The sequence below is a fragment of the Triticum aestivum genome, chromosome 2D (genome assembly GCF_018294505.1).
Source record: "Triticum aestivum cultivar Chinese Spring chromosome 2D, IWGSC CS RefSeq v2.1, whole genome shotgun sequence".
In the NCBI taxonomy this organism is placed as follows: Eukaryota; Viridiplantae; Streptophyta; class Magnoliopsida; order Poales; family Poaceae; genus Triticum; species Triticum aestivum.
The window spans coordinates 586,209,496-586,231,477 of NC_057799.1; the positions used below are offsets into that span (position 1 = coordinate 586,209,496).

General features: G+C 46.2%; 1 long non-coding RNA gene and 1 pseudogene across 2 annotated transcripts; both read right to left on the bottom strand.

Annotated features, from left to right (window-relative positions):
- Window positions 1-1,169: 1,169 nt before the first annotated feature.
- On the bottom strand, window positions 1,170-12,330 carry LOC123054714 (uncharacterized). Of its 2 annotated transcripts, none has more exons than XR_006426308.1 (4): window positions 11,709-12,330; window positions 10,235-10,327; window positions 1,537-1,607; window positions 1,170-1,448 (listed from the first exon to the last, which is right to left on the bottom strand). It is a non-coding gene; the product is annotated as an uncharacterized lncRNA (long non-coding RNA). The 2 variants fall into 2 exon arrangements; XR_006426307.1 differs by having other exon boundaries at window positions 1,170-1,429; window positions 11,709-12,329.
- Window positions 12,331-12,553: 223 nt separating this feature from the next.
- Window positions 12,554-15,515, bottom strand: LOC123054715 (uncharacterized; annotated as a pseudogene).
- Between the last annotated feature and the right edge of the window lie 6,467 nt (window positions 15,516-21,982).

Below are 21,982 nucleotides of genomic sequence, written 5' to 3' on the forward strand. Positions count from 1 at the left end.
GTTGTTTGATCTGCAGCTTAAGGTTGCAAGCGGCACGGGATATTCCACTCTGCCGCCACGCCGCCCCACAAAAAAAAGCCCGCAAATTGCCGTTGGGCTGACTGCTTCGTGTGTAACGGTGCTGCTGCTACTTGACAGTTAGCTGTCTACATATCAAATATGGGCAGTCCAGCAAGCAGATATGGGCAGTCCAGCAAGCAGAGACGCTTGCAGTTGCAGGCTCCCTACAATCCTATCCTGGTATATCAGCAGAACATTACAACTGTCTGGACTTTGATACTGACAAAGATTCGACAGGCAACCAACCATTTTTCATTTGGCAGCAATAAACAAGTTCATTAAAGATACTCCGTCCGTCCCACAATATGAGATGTTTTTGCAAGTTAAAACAGTTTGCAAAAACGTCTTACATTGTGGGACGGAGGACGGAGGGAGTACATGCTAATAGAAGATGCTCAGAGACACAGCCACAGTTACTCACAAGTAGCAGTGCCATTTCAGCATTTACTCACTTAATTTATCTTTTATGATTCAGTACCAGTCAAAAAATCATGGACATCACATGCAGTAAGATTTGACAGGAAACTAGCCATCTTTAGGCCACCACAATTAAGCTCACACATAGTCCAACATATTCGGTCATCTCAAATAACACAATGTTTACACAGGTTCTGGTTCAATAGATGATGATCACAGGACATAAAGGATGACATATAAACAGGTTTGGTTCAGAAAGGCAGAAAGTCATAATCCAAAACAAAAGTTTACATCTGGTAAAGGCAACAAGGATCTGATCCTCTGGTACATATCATCTTGACAGTTATTGCAGTCGCAGGTAGGCTCCCTGCAATCCTGGCATATCAACAAAACATTTGCTACTGTTTGGCCTTCAGTAACAAGCACAACCCATGCACAACATTCATATATATATGCTGAAAGTTTTGACAGACAACCAACCATTTTCAGTTTGGCAGCAATAAACAGGTTCATCATCACAAGTACCGCATGCTAACATTAGGAATCCATCCACAGTTACTCCCAAATAGCAGTGCCAGTTTAGCAGTCCTCACTTAATTAGCTTTTATGATTCAGTTGCACACAAAAAACCATGGGCATGCTGAAAGATTTGAAATGAAACCAGACATCTTTCATTTAGCAGGCCACCACAATCAAGCTCACACATGGTCCAACATATATTCATGCTAAATAACAAGATATAATAGATGATGGTCACAAGACATGAAAGGATAACGCACCAGTACGTACGTGCGTCATTTCACACTGAAAAACACAGACAGGTTCCGGTTCAGAAAGGGAGAAAGCCAAAACAAAAGTTCACAGCTATTAATCGCGACAAAACGTATGCACAGGATAATTGAGTAAGCGCATTGTTGGATCCTCCAGATTTAAGCACCAAGCTCCTGCTGACCTGACCATCAGTAAGTAACCTGTCAGGTGAGTTTACTACGTAAGCTTCTATCACAATTACAGAGGTGGTACAACTTTTATAGAAAAACAAACAACCAATGCACTCACCACCTCACTCCATGTGTCGGCATGTGCAAGAGCAACTCCAGAGAAGGTAACGGCCGGGTTCCTGCTACGACCTGCATACAAGCGTCCAAAGAGTTAGATTCAATAGCATAAGAAGGTAAACTCCCCTCTCGCCTCGCCCCCCTCGCGGGCGACACGGGGGGATCCAACCTCTGCCGCCAGAGAGTCATCCCGTGCCCGTCCTCCCCTCCGCTGCAGGTGGTCGGCGACGGGCTAAGCCCGTGCGTGCGACACGGTGGCGGAGGGCCTCTTCCCTCTCCCCCGGATCCATGGGTGGCGCGGGCGCCCAGATCCGCGGAGGTGCGGCCCCCACTTCGGTCCACGGCGACGCCTGTGGTGGTGCCGGTGGGAATCGGCCGGTTGCACAGGGGGCGCTGGTGGCCGGGGCGGCGACCCCATGGCTAGGTGGCGGCGTGCCTGTTGGTCCGACTGGTTCCGGCCCGTCCTGGATCTGGTGACTACCGGACGGCGCGGGGGGTGGCGGCGGCCCGGCGTGGCCGGCGATCTGGACGCGGTGGTGCCGGCGGCTCTTCGCTGGTTTGCCGGAGTTCCAGGGGTATCATCGTCTCTGACTCGTTCTGCTCCGGTTCGTGCTAGTTCCGGTCCAGGGAGACTGTCGTCATCTCCCGGTGCTAGCTGCATGGATCTGGCGGCGGCGACTGGATCCTTTTGATCTAGTCTCCGACAGAGAAGGCGGCGATCCGTGCACAAGAAGCTGGATGGAGTTCTTCGAACAGATCTGGGTGAAAACCTGCTCTTGGCTAGATGCCAAAGCCGGCGGTGGCGGCACTCTGCGGTGTAGTTCCCTTCATGAAGGCATCGCCGTGGAGAAGTTCTAGACCACTATCTGCTACCTCCGGGGGAAACCCTAGATCGATAGATCAGAAGACGGCGGCGCGCTTGTGTCGTTTCCCCCCTTGGGGGCGTCATTCTTGGAGGTGTACACGGACTCGAGGGACCAGTGGACGACGTCTTTGGTGGAGCGGTGCTTCATCATTCACATTCATGGTGACAGATCTCGATGGCATGGCACCCTGGAGATTAGGCGTCTGATGTGCGATGATGGACTCGCGCAGGAGGGTGACGCTGTCTGGCGTCAACGGCAGCTAGACCGGGCAAGGTAGATGCAGCAGTACAGCTCTGAAGATGGATTGGTGGCAGGTGGCGGCGGCGGCCTCTCAGTGTGCGCCGGACCGGTGGGTGTCCCATACCCGGCAGGCGTCCTGGTTGGGGCCTCAGGTCTTAGATGTTAGGTTTGGCTGCGAGGTCTGTTTGGTATTAGGCCCAGACTATCAGCGTCCCTTCATCAACTGGATAGGAGTAGCGACAGATGTTGCCTAGACGGTGGCTTCTGTTTTACTGTTGTACTATTACTTTGTAAGGTCGTTTGTGCATAATTAATAAAGTGGCTGCATGCATCGTCCAGATGCAGAGGGCGGGGGTCTTCCTCCTTTTCAAGCAAAGAAAAATACTTCAGACTCATAAGATGAGGAATTTTTTGTTTCTCGGTCACAGACCTAGCGATGCAGTGTTAAGGAATTCTTCGTCTTCAGGGAACAGCTGCAGATTTTTTGATTTCAGAATGTGCTCGACAGCGGTACCGTAGAAGTCCATAAAGCTACATATTTTAACGACCTCCGCAAGCAAAGGGATATGCTCTGCTTTCTCGAAGAGCAGCCCTTGGGATATCTCATCTGCAAACTTTGTCGCAAACTCCAACTTTTCCTTGTAGCCTGGTGCACGCTTGCTTTTCTGCATGTAGAGTTTCGAGCTCTCCCTCCCCCACCGGAGTTTCCGTGTGCCCTTCACATCAAGAACGTCCCCAGAGGATAGCTTCACGTTGTATCCCACCGTGATTGGCTCGCTGGTCTCTAGCACCATCACATCGAGCAGGCAGGAAACAATCTTGTGCCGCTCTTCAGCAGAAATGTCGAGAGCAGGATCGGCAAGAAAAGCAAGGACAAGTTTGATCATACCAACATTGATCACCTTACATCGAGCAGCTTTTGTTGGACTGACATTTTCCAATGTGAGTGAATCATTCTTCCCAACAGCTTTGGATATTGCCTGGACTCCAATGCTACCGTGGATGTTGTTCAGCTTTGCTCGAGACATGGAAGGCAGGCTTGAAGAAGGATACCAGATGAACAATGACCGGTTAGGAAGCTTGTCGAACAAATCCTTGAGAAGTAGATCATCGGGAATAAACACGTCCTCTTTCTTTGACATAAGGATAGTTCCGTCGGTGCAAACTGGAACCTTGACAAAAGCAGGAAGAAGCTTTTGTTGGAATTGATCTACGGCTGAAACAAAGCGTGAGAGAAAAGGGGGAGCCTTTTGACCCCAGACGTGTAATGATCGGAAGCACACCACACATCCACACGTTTGGTTTTGGTCCGATGTTCCCAGCACACATACATATAAGGAAAAGGGGGATTTTCATTATGGAAACGGAATCACGATCTAAACCCACCTAACTGCTGATCCTGAAGATGTGCTGAGGTACTTGAAGGCACCACTGGCCACCCTAAGGCTATGCCGGTGGCCCCCTGCACGTCCATCTCCCTGCTGCCCCTTCTTCCCCGGCCATCTCTTCACTGCCGGTGACCCCAAGGTGCAGCCATGGGCTACCTCCACGGTCTCAACCAAGTCTGGTCAGTATCTATTTTTCACATCATGCATTAGATCAGTGGCGGAGCTATGTTGGTTGCTGGGGGGCTGTGGCCCCCTCAACATTGAACCAACTTGTGAAGGAAAAAATATTATGATGGCTTAGATGAAAACTTTGTTAGCTTTTGTATTCCGCCCCCCCCCCCCTAAGCTGTCCTGTCACATTTCTCTACCTAATAATAAAGAGAATTGGGTTTCTGCCCGTACGTCATAAAAACTACCCTCGAAGTTGCCCTAAATTACCCACTATGCCATCTATAAGTGAAAAAACTGATTTAGTTTCTTTTTCTTGAAAGCCGCCGCGGGGTTTGATTATTACACAATGGTACCCTAATAAAACACAAGCAGAAGAGTGCGGCACTGGTCTGTGCTTCAACACATCATGTGGGAGTAGGGATGGCAATGGGTACCCATTATCCGCGTACCCTGTGGGTAAAAACCCTATTAGGGTAAGGGTATGGAAGAAAAAATTACCCATGGGTACTTAAATGGGAAAATATCATACCCATCGGGTAGAGAGGGTACGGGTATGGGATCGTATAACCCATGCCCACGTACCCATGTACCCATCGAAAATGTTGACAGGTGGGTTTCCGTTAATATTCCTATGTATTCATTTCCCCTCCTAATCACGCTAGGTAAACACTCTAATGTGTATTCAAATTATCTCTATAATTTATCATGATTTCGTGAACTAAAAGTGTATGCATATGTGTTGTTATTTATGATTATGTGTTGTTGTTTAATATTTTTATATGTCACTTTATAGGCAAGTATTTTTGTTTATGAGAATATGTTGTTGTCACAATATGTTGTTGTACATTGCTGTTTAAAATGTGTTGCTATTAATAATTTATGATTATATGTTGCTTTTTACAACTATTCTACTCAATTCATGTGTTGTAAACGCGGTTATTTGTACCCGCGGGTACCCATATACCCTGGCGGGTGACGGGTATGGGAAAAAATGTACCCTTAACGGGTATGGGCATGGGTGATGGGTAAACTCAGGGCGGACGGGTAAGGGTATGGGGTAGCTCCACCCGTACCCATACCCTGTGGGTGCCATCCCTATGTGGGAGACCCGGGTTCGATCCCTGGTTCACCCCTTTTCTCTTTTTTTTCTGCAAGGGGTCGTCCTTCTCCCGCACATGTTACAGGTGTGATGTCTCCATTCTGTTTTCTTTTCTTTTTTTTTTACTTTTTTTCTTCTTATTTATTTTTATGTTTTTCTCTTTTAAATTCAACGGAAAAATTCCAAATTTTAAAAGGTCGTGAGTTGAATTTTGTATAGAAATCGTAAAATGTTCACGAATTCAGAAAATGGTAGAGAAATCATAAAATAAATAAGATTAAGAAACTGTTTGCATAGTATAAAAACATTATTTCAAAGCAAATATTCATGATTTTTAAAAGGTGATCGTGAATTCAAAACATATTTAGCAATTTGAAAATTATGTCCATAAAATTTTAAAAAATGTTTGCAAAAATTCAAACAGATACGTAAATAACGAAAAGACGAACCATCACTTAAATATTTTTTAGGGGATACATAGAGGTTGTTTTATGATTTTATTTAGTCCATGACGCATCGGTTAAAAAAGGGTTTTTGTGTTCTATACAATGCTTGCTCCCAGAAAAATTGACACAACTTTCTATGGCGCAATGCTAGGTCAAGATGAGACGTAGTTTATGACATGACATTTTAGAAGTCCTTATCTCATCCTGACATAGTCTAATTGTTTTTCCCCATTGTAATGCACGGGCATATTTGCTATATCTCTACCTAATAGAGGATAAGCGGCAACACAAATATGATATCTCGCGAAAATAAAGGAGATGGACCTATTGTGATCTTGAGTGATGGTTGTTGGGTTAAGAGCGTGTGTTATGTTTTCTCTTCCGTTGCAACGCACGGGCTCTTTTGCTAGTATCCTTGAAGATTGTTTCTAACAATGGTATCATGAGCATGTTTATGCCTAGATTAGATCCCTACTGACCTTCTGTTTACGTTAATGGTAATGGTTAAGTCATAATGATTTCAGATTAAGATCGATGGTTAATGCCTATAGATTAATGCCCTCTGCTAAGTCAATGATATATGTTCAGGTTAATTGGTTTCGGTCAAGGCCAATTGCTATGGGTTAATGCTATTAGACAGAACGTCCAATATATTCTGTTAGATTAATTGAGCCAAGCTTCCGCATCGAGTTAATGATACAATTAGCACGTTACAATCCCCGGTTTAGCAATTAGGAGGTGATTTGACAAACTAATGAAAATCCCCAAAGTTCCAAATTCACCAAAACCCTACCCTAGAAAATTCCCCAATTTGCAAATCCAAAGCGCCAAATGTTGAAATTGAAGAAAAGAGGGACTGGTACTGTTGTTAATGGCGGCCGCAGTGCGTGCTCGTCATGGCCGGAACGACGCCGTCCTTCGGGACGACGACCAGTGTGAAGCGCGCCGCCGCTCGCCGCTCTAATGGACGCGCACGTCGGCAGGGTTCCGCGCCTTGCACGTCGCCGTCACATCCAAAAGATTGCGCCGGCAATTGCGCTCGTCTCCCCATCGTCGCTGTCTGGGCCATATTGCGTCCCGAGTGGCCACGCTCGGCAGAGGAGCGCGCGGCACTCCGTCCGCTGCGGACCCCTGTTTTGTTCCGCTGGGTCTCGATCTGGTCCGTCAATCCGATCGGACGGGTGACAGCGACAAGTTGCAAATAATGGGCCTCGGTTTGTTAAATGGGCCAAACCTGGCAGTGGGCAGGTTGGTACCTCCTATCTGCCACATTCTGCGGCAGACTTGCAGGCGAGAGCTCCTATGCGCCGAATTGTCGAGCGGACGCACAGGCGTGTCTCCAGCTGGGCCAGCCCATTAGCGCAAGGCGGTGAATAAATCCCAAAATACTACGCTCGAGCGAGGGATTGAACCAGGGACCTCCATCTTTGTACGCATGAGCCTAGCCAACGCGATAGACAAGCTTTCTTGGTTTGCCATGGCGCGCGAAGCTAACAGATAATGTAGATCGGAACATTTCTCAAATTCCTAACGCGGAAATTATTTTGAAAAAGTGTTTTTTAAAAAAAGTGAACACTTTCCAAATTTTAAAGAGAAAAACTAAAAATCTTGTACAAAGTTTTGATAAAATGAACACTTTTTAAAATCCCGAACATTTTTTGAATTTAGAGAACAAAATTTGAACATGAACATTTTTTAAAGCACAAACATTTTTTTAATCTTGAGAACAAATTTGGAAGCGCGGATTTTTTTAAAGCATCAACATGTTTTTTGAATCTTGAGAACAAATTTGGAAGCGCGAACAATTTCTTAAAGCACGAACATTTTTTTAATATTGAGAAAAAAATTTGAAACAGAGAACCAATTTGAAAAATCCCGAACAAATTTGGAAGGGTGAACATTTTTTGAAAATGGGAACAAAAAAATTAAAGTCTGGTACATTATATTAATTTCGAAAGTTTTAAACTTTTTTTGTAACGAGAACAATTTTTGAATTTTGAGAACATTTTTAGAAAAAACTGAACATTTTATGGAAAGGCAACCAAAATTTGAATATTTTGAAAAATAGAGAGAAAAGAAAAAGAAATAAGAGACCAAAGAAAGAAAACAAACAGAAAAAACGAAAAAAGAAGAAATGAAAAAAGAAACAGAAAGGAATTTGAAAATCTGAAGAACAAAAAGGAAATAGAAAGAGAAGAAAAAGGAATTGAAAATGAACTAAAGAAACAGAAAAACAAAGAAAGAAAAAAAAGAAACAGAAAAAGAAAAAGAAAAACTGTGAAAAACTGGTTCAAGAACCTTCTGGAAGGTTCTCAAAACCGGTCAGGAACCTTCCAGAAAGTACCCAAAACCAGATACTATAGCGCGTGTACTATCTCGTAGTTGGGCCGGGCCATCTTGATTGCTAGGTCGCTCGCCTCTGTGGGTTCGCTCGACTTTCTGCCGCAATGATCGTCCGTTAGGATATTCCCTTACGGGGAGTTCCTATGGATCGCATTCTGCGCTGCTTGAAAGCATATGACTCTAACCAGTTGACCTAGTGACATTTCTTCATTACAATACACCGATCCGTTAAAAAATTCAAACCCAAAACTTGTTTTTTCAAAAAAAAACATGAATGTTTTATCAAACGGGAACATTTTTTCAATTTTTTAAGAATTTTGAGAAAACTTAAACATTTTTCATCACGCAAAATAATTTTGGAGAAGCGAACATTTTCAAAATGGAACATGTTTTAAACTGCCAAAAAAACTGAACAGGAATTTTTTTTCAAAAATAGGAACATTTTTCAAATTCCAAAACAAAATTTGGAAACACGAATAAATTTTGAACGCGCACAAATTTTTAATTTCCCAAACATTTTTTTGAAAACATGAAGGTTTTGGAATAATTTTTTAAAGAACGAACTTTTTTGAATCTTGAGAACAAATTTTGAAACGGAGAACAAATTTTGAAGCGCGGACAAATTTTTAAAACACTAACATTTTTTGAATTTTAAGAACAAATTTTCAAATGGAGAACAATTTAAAAAATTCCTGAACAAATTTGGATGCGTGATGTTTTTTAATACGTGAACAAAAAATTGAAATCCGGTACATTTTCTGAATTTCGAAAGTTGTGAACTTTTTTGTGTAATGACAACAATTTTTTGAAAACTGAACATTTTTTTAAAACATGGACGTTTTGGGATTTGTGAACAATTTTTTAGAGCAGAAACATTTTTTGAATCTTGAGAACGAATTTCAAAAAGGAGAACAAAATTTTAATGCACGAACATTTTTTGAATCTTGAGAACAAATTTTGAAAAGGAGAACAATTTTGGAAAATCCCTAACAAATTTGGAAGCATGATTTTTTTTTGGAATAAATGAACAAAAAATTGAAATCCGGTACATTTTCTGAATTTCAAAAGTTGCTGAACTTTTTTGTGTAATGAGAACATTTTTTCAAAAACTGAACATTTTGTTGGAAACATGAATAAAACTTGAATATTTTGAAAAAAGTTTGAAAAAAAGAGAAGGGAAGCAAAAGAAACAAAAACCAAAGAAAAAATTGTTGAGAAGAGAAATTAACTTGAAAAGGAAAACTGGAAGAAAACAAAAGAAGTAACGAAAAGAAAAGAAAAAAGAACCAGAAAAAGGAAGAAGAAAAACAAATAGAAAGGCTAAAAAAGAAAAATAAAAGGAAAAATAAAAAACCGGTTCAGGAACCTTCTAGATAGTTCCCAAAACCAGTAAGAACCGGCTGGGAACGCTCTAGAAGGTTCCCGAAACCAGAACCTGTAAGTACGCTAAAGATGGGCCGGCCCAAATCGCTCGCTAGTGGGCATCCCTTGTGCGATTCGTCAACAGTTTGACGCAATATGCGTCAAATAGGATTTTCCCACTGGCGGCGCTTCGCACAAGGGTGCCAAACTAACGGCCCGCCTAGGCAATGAACCCCGTGATGCGAAAAAAAAGGAAGAACGACGCGCCCTAGGTTCGAAATCTTCGTGGCTAATAATTACCTGCCTCAACCAGTGGACCTGATGACCTTTCGTGAACGGTAAGCAGCGCCAACATTTAAGTAGTGACACTCGCGTATAAAAATTCCTAAAAGTGTTGGTCCAGCAGGGATTCGAACTCGGCCCCTCCTGGTAGTAAACAGTGGCACATAACCATTGAAACACGTATTTTCGGTCTCTAAAATTGCAGCATGGCTTATAAGAAATGCTAGGGCACACAACATTTAGAGTACTCTGAAAATTTTCCTTTGTTTTTAAGTTTCACTATTAGCCTTTGTTTTTAAGTTTCAGTAAGTCCAACAATGTTTCTGTTAATTTCTTTTTTGAATAAATGTATTACTGATCGAGTGTTTCAGAACTTTAGAACACTTGTTTGTCCTGTAATTTCAAACACAACAGATCATGTTTAATTAACCACCATATCAGCAAATTGTGCTTCATAGACAAACATTATAGACTATCAAGATGAATGTAGCATCACCATTACCTGTTCAGGCAGGCCATTTCAACCATGGATTGTGGTTGCAATTATTTGACAAGCTTCAGCGCTAGAATCTGCAACCACATCTGACTCATTGTACTGCAAATGAAGAATTGAGTCACTTTATTATCTGTGAAACAAGATACAGAATTGATCAACAATTATCCTTAGGCTTGCTGTGAACATGCATGAGCTATAACACAGCAGTCCCCCACTTAAGCAGCAAGGAGTAGAGCAAACAATCTTGAACATCATGTCAATAAACTGAAAATGTTCAAGGTACTGCAGTAAACTGAATCAATGTCGTTTTAACAATGTTGTTTCAAGCAGACAAAGGAGTTTCAAGTAAACTGAAAATGTTCAAGGTAATGCAGTAAACTGAATCAACAACAACTACTCCCAACTCTAAATTTTGACAGTAAGAATAAGAAAGAAAATTCAGTGAGTAAATAAGATTGCAGAATAAGAATAAGAACAGGGGCTTGAGGATGTTCCAATTATTTAAGTGAAGAACTGCGAATTTGTTATGGTAGATACTCCCAACTCTGAATTATGGGCAGAATCATGAGATGACGAGAAAGGTTATAGAGGGGCAGAATCATTGGCATCAGAAGAAAAATAAATCATGGACTATAGAGGGGCAGTTTTGTACAGGCTATAGAGGTTAATGATAGCTGTGGTGTTACCGACAAAATTACTGGAGTGTAACGAATCTTGCTAATAATCCTTAGCAAGACAATAATCTTTAGCACTTGAAAACTCTTTGCAGCAAACAAAAATTATCTTGGAAAGTGTCCACGGAATTTCAGTCGGAGCCATCTCCTTTTCAAAAACATCATGAATCCAAAATCTAGGAGACAGATTTTAGAGAATTGCTAATATTCCTGGGACAGTAGCAGCATGGGCTAATCTAAGCTTAACCTTATTTCACACTTAACTGCCTGATGTGACTGCACGAAGCACTGTTGTTGCATTTTATCACTAGGCAAATGTTCTCTGCAAACAGCATTCATTCTTCTGGTTTTTCTCTGCAGGAGCAACATAAAAGAGGCGAAGACGCCGAAGAACCAAAGATATCGGTAGCCAAAGCCTTCAAAGCGCAGGGAGAGGTAGCGTTAGAAGATCACTACTGCTTTCTTTCAGGAGAGATGGAAATGTTGCTGTCGCTGTACCAACCGTTAGCTTAGACAACAGTAAGGCGTAAGCAAGCCCTGCACTGGGATGATGATTTGCTTGGCCATCTCATGGGGAAAGTATATACAGGGAGAAGCTCTTAAACTTTGTTGCTTGTAAGTAAGCCACATTTCGATAGCAAATCATTGATCAGGAAATATCAACCTACTCCTAAAATTCTGAACTTTGGAGTAAAAAGTTACAGTAATGAACATGTTACAGTAATGGACTAAGACTGAACCTGCAATCCCAAAATTTTGTCCCTTTCATTGATTCTGGAGAAAAAAGGAAGAGATTGCAGCTTCACCTGGGCACGACTCGTGCACGGGCGGAAGCTCCGGCCGCCGGCAGCCGCGGGGAAGAACGAGGCGGTGGTTGTGCGTAGGCGCCGGCTTCGCTCTGCTCTGCCTGTCACGACCGCCGTGTCCGCTCCCGCGCTTGGAGAAGCCGACCTCCTCGTCGAGGCCCAGCTCCGGCTCGCCGGTGCTCCGGTACGCTCCCTCTGCTCCGGCACGCTCCCGCTGCCCCGGCTCGCCGCAGATCGACACCAAATCGGCACTTGACGGAGGGGAACGAGGCAGTAGCGCGGCGTGGGGGAAGCAAGGCGGCGGCAAGGGAGGGGGAGCGGGAAGCATGGGGCGTCGCCGGCGTGGGGGAGAGGAGAATGAGGAAAAAGAAGGGGGGACTGCGGGTATGTCGGGAAAACCCAAAAATGCCCTGTTGACGGACGGAGGGAGTAGATGATGTTGCTTTTGGCTTCTTTTAAATGTGGACTCAAGATCGATGTTTTCAAGCTACTACGAGTATTTGCTGCTTCCCACGCTGGAGTTAGATGGTAACAAAGGAAAGAGCTCAACTGCCAACGGCAACATGAAATGCAGCTACCGAAATACAAAGATGGCTACCACCCTATGTCAAACTTTGGTTGTAACAGAATATTGTGAGGACATGTTATTCTAAAAGAATAATCTGGGATCTGCTCAAAAAAAAAAGAATAATCTGGGAACAAGTTATAGTTTTGAAAACTTGGGGATGTGAGGGGAATTGAGGGGATTTGGTGGAAGGAAGGGATTCACCAAATCCTCCCGTATCCCTGCCTCCCAAAACCTCTCAAATCCCGGGAAACCAAAATTCTAAAGCAACAATTAATCATAATATAATCCCAATGTCCACCTACTTTAAATTCACAGTTCCAAGCAAGGTGCATACAAGTTCACAGAGTTCACAGAAAACCAAGAGGATCATAGAAGTTCACTTTCACTAGCTGGTGCAATGGGAGTCTACCAAAATAAAGTACAAGTTGACTTGTGAGAATTCACAGAACCAAGAGGATCATACAAGTTCACTTGTCACTAGCTGACCAGCTGGTGCAATGAGAGTCTACCACAATAAAGTACCAAGTTGACTTCATAGCAAAAAATAGTGGGGAGTCAGAAAGAGAGAGCACAGCATCTGGTACTGATTACTTCCTTTTGATCCATGGTTTCCTCTTGATCAATGAGACGTGTAGCAGAGACTACATGCCTAATTCCGACCGGTTTCATGCTCTTCCTGGGTGTTTTCTCAGTCTCAACCTCCACTGCTGTGATCCATAACGTATTATGGTGGTCACGGTGCTTGATATGCAAACCTATATATACAAAGAACATTAGAGGTGATGGCATCTTTCATGAAATGCATGAGAGAGAGAGAGAGAGAGAGAGAGAGAGAGAGAGAGAGATTCACCTTGCACCACCCAAAACAAGATGGCACCCGAGTTGACATCTTTGCCAGCATAATCCAAACACATCCTTTCAGTCTTCCAATTTTCATTCTCCCATGAGAGTGGCAAAAATATTGGGATGTCTAGGTACACACAATGATCTTCATCGACTAGTTCATAAGCAGCAAGCCCTTTTCCTGAGCATGTGTAGATAAAACCATCCACAAATACACATTTGCCATTTAGAAAGCGGTATCTAGACATATCCCTTGGCAGGTATTTTCCCCATGGAGCCCAAGGCATAACAAGATGCCACTTCTTGGAATCCAGGTCAAAGTGAAAACAAGAACATGTGAGAGTATCACAGACTACAAAGGAATTATCACTCACTACTACATATCCGGACAGCTCAACCTTCCTGTCAAGAATATTAGAGTGATCTGTCATGCAGCGCACCCATGAGATGGATCCAGGAGGACAAACAAGGAAGGCCTTACGGTAAACTTGGAGAGTTTCAGTAAGAGCAAGAGTTGTCCTACCAACTTGGATAACCATGACAAAAGGATCAATAGGAGAAACAGGCCGCCGTGCTTGCAAATCTAAATGCTCACATCTGGTGTCCAGGTTAAGCACATCCATGCCATCTTTTAGGAATGAGACAGCATGTAGTTTTGAGTCAAGGAGAAAAAAATGCCTCGGACCACGATCATCTCCATGTACAATGTAATGTGGCTTGAGAGGAGTCGCTATTCCTAACATTGAACTCAGATCTGGACTCAGATCCATGAGACTTGTTTTATAGATAAATGATTGTGAACCAGCTTGGCAGATGATAAATAAGAGCTCATTGTCCATATGTGGCTTCACATAGGGAGAAGGAGGACCTGGTGGTAGAAGATGCCTGCATGCAAGAAGCAAAATATGTGTGTCATGCACAAGAAACTTAATTGGAATGACATATCTAAGCCAAGCTCAAGCTTGTGGATCAATACCTGCAGCGAGCATGAAGCACTCCCTCTTGGCGGACTTGAGGCGGCAGCACCTTGTTATCCTTATACTCTCTAATATAATTAATAAGTGATTGATTATATTAGCGGCCGGACAGAAGAAGATTAATACTGCATTTGTAAGTAAGATGAGACGACCAAAATGAATGCATGGATCGGATTAATTAGTGGACAGAGAAACTTACTGGAGAAAGCATAATTCAAAATCTTGGATGTCTTCGATGGGCAACAACATGTCGAGCTGGCGGGAGGTGGAGTGCAGGAGCTTGACATGGGAGGGCTCAGGGCCAAGGCGGAAGGTGGAGATAACGGCGTGCAGGTGGTCGGTCCGGCATGGGAGCCCCACATCGATCAAGACGGAGCACATGACCCCGCAGCCGAGATGGGTGAGGAGGCCATGCGCTGTGCTTCTGTCAACATAAGGAAATATAATGTCCACAGGGGGATCCATCTTCAGACTTCCCTCTTCATATCCCAGCTTGTATGCATAGATGGCATCTTTGCGGAGCATGTAGATGGCATTGCTTTCTTGTGCATAGAGGCCACGGCCAAGGATAGGGACGTAGCGCTTGGCGTCTGAGGTTTGGGTTACCTTGGTCCAGCCCAAGTCAGTGGAGGAACAGTTGAAAGTGAAGAAAAGGCCGTTTTGGAGGGAGAGCAGGATGAGGGTGCCCCCCTCACGGCCATGGCCAGGGAGCACCGCGTAGCCCTGGAGGAAGTCAAGACCCCATATGCTGGGGCGGTAGGGCTCGAATTTGCAAAGTTGGACCAAGGGGATCCCGACCTGCTCCCAACGTTGTGCGGCTGCGCGCTCTTCCTCTTCAATGACCAGGCGTTGTACTCGGAGACTGAAACTCGTGGCAGAAGAGTAGGTAGCCGACACGGCCCATATGTGGCCGTCGGCGGAGATGGGCATGCACCAGCCACGCATGCTTGGATCCAGCGGGGGAAGCGGTACTTCGGCCGGCGGTTCCTCCTCGGCCGGCAGCAGCAGCTGCAGGCCGTCGGCTTGCGCATTCTCGACCAGCTGCAGGAGGCAGAGCGAGCGGCCGTCGGGAGCCAGGGTTGCGCTGGCGCTTGAGCTGCACCCCTGCCGCTTCTTGAGGTCGTGGAAGATCTCGAGCGTGTCGTCGCTCTGACCTGAAATCCGCCCGGACCTCGCCACGCGAAAACGGTGGACGCGTAGGGCGCCGCTCTTGACGCCGACGAGCAGCGACCAGGCGGGGCTCTCGTCGGCGTTGGAGGGAATGTCGACGAAATCATTGTCGAATTTGACCTCAATGAAGGGGTCGGAGGGGTCAGGATAGGAGCGCTTCCTCTCCCTCTCCCTCTCCCTCTCCTCCGCCGCCCCCATCTTCCCCTCCGCTTTCCCCTCCTCAGCCGCCGCCATCTTCGGGTTAGGGTTAGGGATTTGGGGACAAGTGGGGCGACTAAATCCAGGGTGCTCGAAACACGGGCGTTTGCTTCGTGCTGCAGTATGACCCGTGCCACCACCAGCCACACCAGTTGGGCCGGCCCAACTTTTGCTGCTGGATTTTAGGGCAACTGGGCTCCGGCCTCGTCTGTTTAGGGGTAAACGGACACAAAACGCGGCCCAATGCATGGGAACAAAAGGGGACAAATGTCGGTTTTCGGTCCACTTTTGACCTATTCCCCGCCTAACTTTGGCCCGTCTTTGCGTCCAAACGGACACGCGCGAACGGGTGCGGCGTGTGCCCTTGTCCTCCCCTGGCCCGCCCATCAGGGACACAACGCCCCTTTTTACTATCCTCCCATATGCCTCCCTCCCTGCCCCACTCCCCCCCAGGGCGCGGGGTCGGAACCAGTCGTCAAGCTTGGCTCGGTCTTTGCCGTTGGAACGGAACTTGCCCATTCTAAGGCATCTGGTTGGGCCAAGGTGACTGCCGAGGATCTTGGAGAACGCATCCAAGCTTTTGCGATAACCATGGCAGAGCTCGTGGGTGTCGATGAGGTCGAGAGGGGTGGAGTTCCATAGGGGGCACCACCGCCTGGAAAGGACAGTTGTTCGCGCCCCATATTTGGTTGGGCGGAGGGAGATGATGGCTGTCAACATATCATCGGGGAGGTTGTTGATGATGTCTAGGCCTGCTGGAGTCGCTTGCGGTTCTTGCTCGCCCCACCTCCGCTTGTTGGCAGCCCCGTTCTCCACCTCCGGAGTCTCCTTGTCAGCGGCGCTTTCTGATAGAAGTGGGAGTACAGGGAATATTTAGTTAAAACAGGCACTACAAAAAAAAGACACATCCGTGACATTTTGGGCCGAACGAAATTTTTTCCTGTCATACTTATGACACTTCTATGACGATAATTTTGACAAAACCCGATATCATCATAGATGTGGTGGGCTCCTACTTCTATGACAAAAAATCATGACAGAAAATGGGCTTTTCGTCCTGGGAGGGCCGGAGACGCAGCTGCATGACATTCTTTGGGTCGTCCATGACGGAAAAAATCATGGTAGAAGTGAGGGCGAGGAAAATATCAGGGTGTTCCCGGTTACGGTGGGTGGTCGGGGCCGAGCGATGCACGGAGGTTTGCACGTTTCTCTCGTACACGTACGTGCGTGGGTGCGAGGCGTTGGGCTCTAACTGAACCCGAGCGATTGCACTACAGGCTACGCGTTACTGAACCCGAGCGATCGATCGATGGCTGTTAACTGAACCCGATCGAGCGATTCCTTCGCTACTGCTGCTAACTGAAGCCGATCGATGCCGCCTCTGGATGAACAGTGAGCGTTGTTGGGGGGTGTGGATGAACAGTTCCCGGTGGAGGGTTGGATGAACAGGACCCCGTGGTGTTGCCGCTGGATGAACAGGACCCCGATCGATCGAGCCGGTTGGGCGTGGATGAACAGGACCCCGTGGAGGGCTGGATGAACAGGACCCCGTGGAGGGAAGGTTGAACAGTAGCCGGTGGAGGGTTGGTTGAACAGTAGCCGGTGAAGGGCTGGATGAACAGTAGCCCGTGGAGGGGTGGTTGAACAGTAGCCCGTGGAGGGGTTGATTGAACAGTAGCCCGTGGAGGGGCTGGTTGAACAGTAGCTGGTGGAGGAGCGGTGGAGGCTGGATGAACAGGAGCCCGTGGATGAATAGTCGCATGTGGTGGCTGGAAGAGGTCGATGGTGGATGAACAGTAGCCCGTGGAGGCAGTCGACGGTGGAGATGAACAGTATCCCGTGGAGTCCCGTTTTGCGGTACGCCACACCCCTCCCGATGAACATGACCCCGCTTCGACCGTAGCGCTCCAACACAAGTCTGTTTCCTCCGTTTTGCGGTACGCCACACCCCTCCCGGTCAACAGGACCCCGTTTCGACCGTAGGAGGTCCAACAGAAGTCCGTTTCCTCCGTTTTGCGGTACGCCAGACCCCTCCCGTGAACAGGATCCAGTTTCGACCGTGGCCGGTCGAACACAAGGCTGTTTTCTCCGTTCTGCGTTACGCCAGGCCTTGTTTCCATCGGCTGTTCCATCCAAGCCGGTTGGCTCCCGATGAACAGCACGCGTTTCGTTGCCTCCCGATGAACACGACGCATTCCGTTGCCTCCCCATGAACACGACGACGCAGTTTCTCCGTTCCGACCCAGCCATGTACACGAGCCCTGGCCGTATGTATGCGCGAGTAGGCGTTCGAGACCCGCCCGTATGTACGTACGTGGCCGTATTTACTTTCTTGCACCCTGGCCGCTGTACGTACGTGTACATTCTACGTGTGCGCCTCTACTACGACACGTGCGCGCCTCTACATCGACCAGTATGTACGTACACGTTCGTGACCAGAATGAAAACGTTACGTACGCTTCGACCAGGTGGTTCCCGACTGTCAGGCACTTCCTTGCATGCGGAGATGTAGCTGGTGGGTCCCAGCAGTCAGGGGCGAATCATTTTTATTTTTGCCCGTAATATGAACGCACTTCCTTGCATGCGAAGATGTAGCTGGTGGGTCCCAGCAGTCAGGGGGAAACGTTTTTTTCACGAAATACGGTGGCCCGTCCAGTGGGTCCCTGCTGTCAGGTGGAAGAATCATTATTTTGCGCATAATAAGGAGGCACTTCCTTGCTACGGCCATGGACCCAGCTGTCAGCCTCTCCACGTACAGTCCACTTCCGATGGATGTCGTTCGTTGACCACGTTGACCACGCCGCGCCGAGAGCACCAGGGCGGTGGACGATGGCGAGGCCTAGGAAGGGAACGACACGGAGCCAGGGAAGACTCGGAAGTTGTTTCCCACGCGGAGGGGAGTACGAGGGTTTACTGGTTCGTCTGCCGTCGCCGGAGAATAATAGCAGGTGTGGGTGAGTAGAGATGAGCTGCTCCTGCTGCTGCTATATGATGAATTGCTATGAGCTGCTGCTGGTATATGATGAATTGCACACTGCTGCTGCTGCTGTATGATGAGTTTCTATGAGCTACTGCTGCTATATGATGCTTTCAGGTGGTGCTGCTATATGATAATAACCAGCCACTTGGACCATCGAGTTTCAATAAATAAATGTTCTTCATTTAAATGTGGGTCATGCGTTCTTCGTTTAAATTAGGCAATGAGATCTCTATGGAAGACATTGACCAAAGTAGATTGTGCCAAGTAGATGGTATCTTTGTATTTGCATTTTGAACAAGTAGTGATGGTCTATTTTCCTATCATATTAATTACTGCACTAGGTTCAATTTGTGATGTTTGCAAGTGAAATTATTGTTCATATGGGCAGCAAAATGAAAAAATATAGTGCAATCTAGACTTTTCACTTATCATACCAAAGATAAGCTGAAAAGAACTGGTTGGCTTATTACCTGGAGCTTATATTCACAGGTGCTTATTTTCTAGGATAACTCGTAATAACTGTCCCTAAGAAACTTGGCCAATAGAACTGACATACAAATAACATGTCACGATGATTGCAATGGAGGAGTGACCTACCATATCAAAATGTATAGGCTCACCGTTGCCTCTCCTTTTTTTGCGATGTTCCATGAAATTGCCACATACATCTTGTACTTTTTCATTGTGTAACCCTATCTGCAAGTTGACACGGCTAATTTCAGACATCTCTACATGATAATACATTGCATATCCCTTACGCATATTTAAACCACCTATTAATGATTGTGTGTGTAGCATAAACTAGCCATGACTCTGTGTGCTAGACTAGCAGGCACTCTAAGGGAGCCTAATGTAATGCACTGGAATTCCTATGCCACCTATGATTTTGTGTAATGTACTGCCTCTATTCCTAAATATATGTCTTTGTAGAGATTCCAGTATGGACCACATATAGATGTATATAGATGCACTTTCGAGTGTAGATTCACTCATTTTGCTCTGTATGTAGCCTATAGTGGAATCTCTAGAAAGACTTATATTTAGGAACGGATGTATGAGGTAGTATCATGTATGACATCTACATATCTAATTTAGCAGCCAATAGTAGAAATCATTGTCTGCACAAAGGGATTACTGGTCGAAAATCCTAGCAAAGCAAGCTGGCAGGCACACAACAATACAAGAGAGAGAGACGCACTTACAAGATCATAGCAATGCCTCAGTCTAGGATCTTGGTTGGCCAAGCTGTTAGATCGAGAAGAAACATCGTCCTTGTAGTTTTTGCCAGCTGCATAAAGGTAACGGTGACCTGTTAGTATATTTGAAGTACATCAGGCAGGTGATGTTGGACGGGTTTAAAGGTGACAAGTACCTAGGCCATGGCGCATGGTTGGCATCTTGCCAGACGGTGGGAATCAAGTTAGAAACGTCAAGGGAGATGACGCTGCGCTGGTTGTCAGGGTCCGGTAAGGAGATCTAGAACCGTCGAGTAGGTGTTTGTGGAGCGGCTCCGGTAGGGTGGACTACGGTGTGGGTGAAGTGGATCTGTGGCCGTGGACGAGGGCATCGGTGAAGCTACTCCAGTGGTTGGGTTAAGGATGGTGTCGACGATGCGGATCTGCGGCCATGGACGGGGCGTCAGAAGCTGCTCCGGTAGGTTGGATGAGGGTGCAACGAAGCAGATCTGCGGCCGTGGACTTGTGAGTTGGCAAAGCGGCCCCGGTAGGGTTGAGAATGGTATAGGCGAAGCTACTCCAGTAGGGTTGACGATGGTGTCGGCGAAGCGGCTCCGGTAGGGTTGAGGAAGGTGTCGGCAAAGAGGATCAGAGGCCCTCGGTGGGGCAGCTCCGGGAGGGGGGTGGACGAAGCGTCTCCAGTGGGGAGTACGAATCAGCCGCTGCAGATGCGCTGCGGTTGACGAGAGTACCGGCGAAGCAGATCCGGTGTCGTGGACAAGGTCGGCACTGAATGGGATGTGGTACAGTGGTGGATGAGTAGCCTACTTGTTTCTAGTGGAGGTGGGAGGGGTAGATGCGGCCGCAGAAGCAGATCCGGCGAGGTGGACGCCGCTGGCAGTGAATGGGCTCTGGTACGCCGGTGGATGAGCATTCTAGGGTTTCGAGAGGGGAGGGGTAGAAAGGCCGATGAAGTACGGACGGCGTGATGTAAGATGCTCTGGTGCTGTGGAGTTAGTCATTTTTGCGCGAGGGGGAGAGGAAATGGGGGTGCCGTGTGGTAGGGGGAATCGGAAGTTACCAAAGCAGCCCCGACCTATTATGTAGATGAGGGCGGTATTGTTACTGTTGTTCTCCGTGCACCAAGGACAAAAGGGGAATTTCGCGTGCTAAAGACTAGGTGGCGGAAATTTTAGAAGGAGGCGGGAGATTTTGCCGCCAGCGGGATCGTTCGTATCCAGTTTTAACTAATTTTGGACCGTGCTAGTGGGAAGGTCACGCGAGACTATGTACATGGGGCACGCGTCAGCAGTTAATAACTGGTGTGAAGTCCACCCCAGAAAAAAAGACAATAACTCGGGATGATGCGCCGATAACTTGGACGTTCACACGGGCGCGACCAATCGTACGGGTGTAGAGGCGCGTTCACAAAAAAAGGGATCAAACGCTCAGCCTATGTATTTCTCGTGTAAATAGATAATTTAGTGCCATTGGTTATTTACTTTAAACATAATGCATTGACGTGTTAGTGTAGAGGCGCACAAAAAGAAATGGATATTGTAGTCCCACAAAAGAAATGGATATTGTAGTCCGCTACTTAAAAGTGTTACCTCATATGATTACATAGCCTCCATTTCATAAATTGCGTACCCGTTGAATTCATATATGAATATTACATATATTACTTCATAATAGAACCTTAAATCATCCAAGACTAATGAATTTGAATGCAAGAGTAACAATGGTGCATGTACATGATAGCTACATTGGTTGTTTGAAGAAACATCACTGTAACTTTGGCATGCACAATTGAAAAGGTTTATTTAGATAGAAAAAATGTGATATGTGAGTGTCCAATCTTTATAGCGTTGAATCGATATTGTACCTTTGGCCACGATACGAAGTAGATATTGATTTATGTTCAAGCGATGCACGTCCACGATCGCTAGATAGTGATACATGAATGAATTGTGTAATCTCTCTCACACGCATACATATCTCATTTCTCCGTGGGCATCGGAATCACACACGCGCACTTCGTGTATTTCTCTCCCTCCGTCAAGGTTAGAATTCGTCTTTCTACCCCGTCCTACAAGTCTCTCACACAGAAACACACACGCTCTCTTTGTCGAACATGCCCACCCCTTTAATTCCGCCCACCCACATCCACTAATGTCTCAAAGGATAATTATGTCTCTCACACATATGCCTAAGGTTAACTCGAGTTCCGGAACGATATGAATACATACAATGGGATTCCAGCAGAGCACCTTTTGTTTTGAGATTTCTCTCTCTCTCTCTCGATCTCTCTCTCTCTCTCACACACACACACGCGTAGACGTTGTTTATCGCTTCATTTTTTC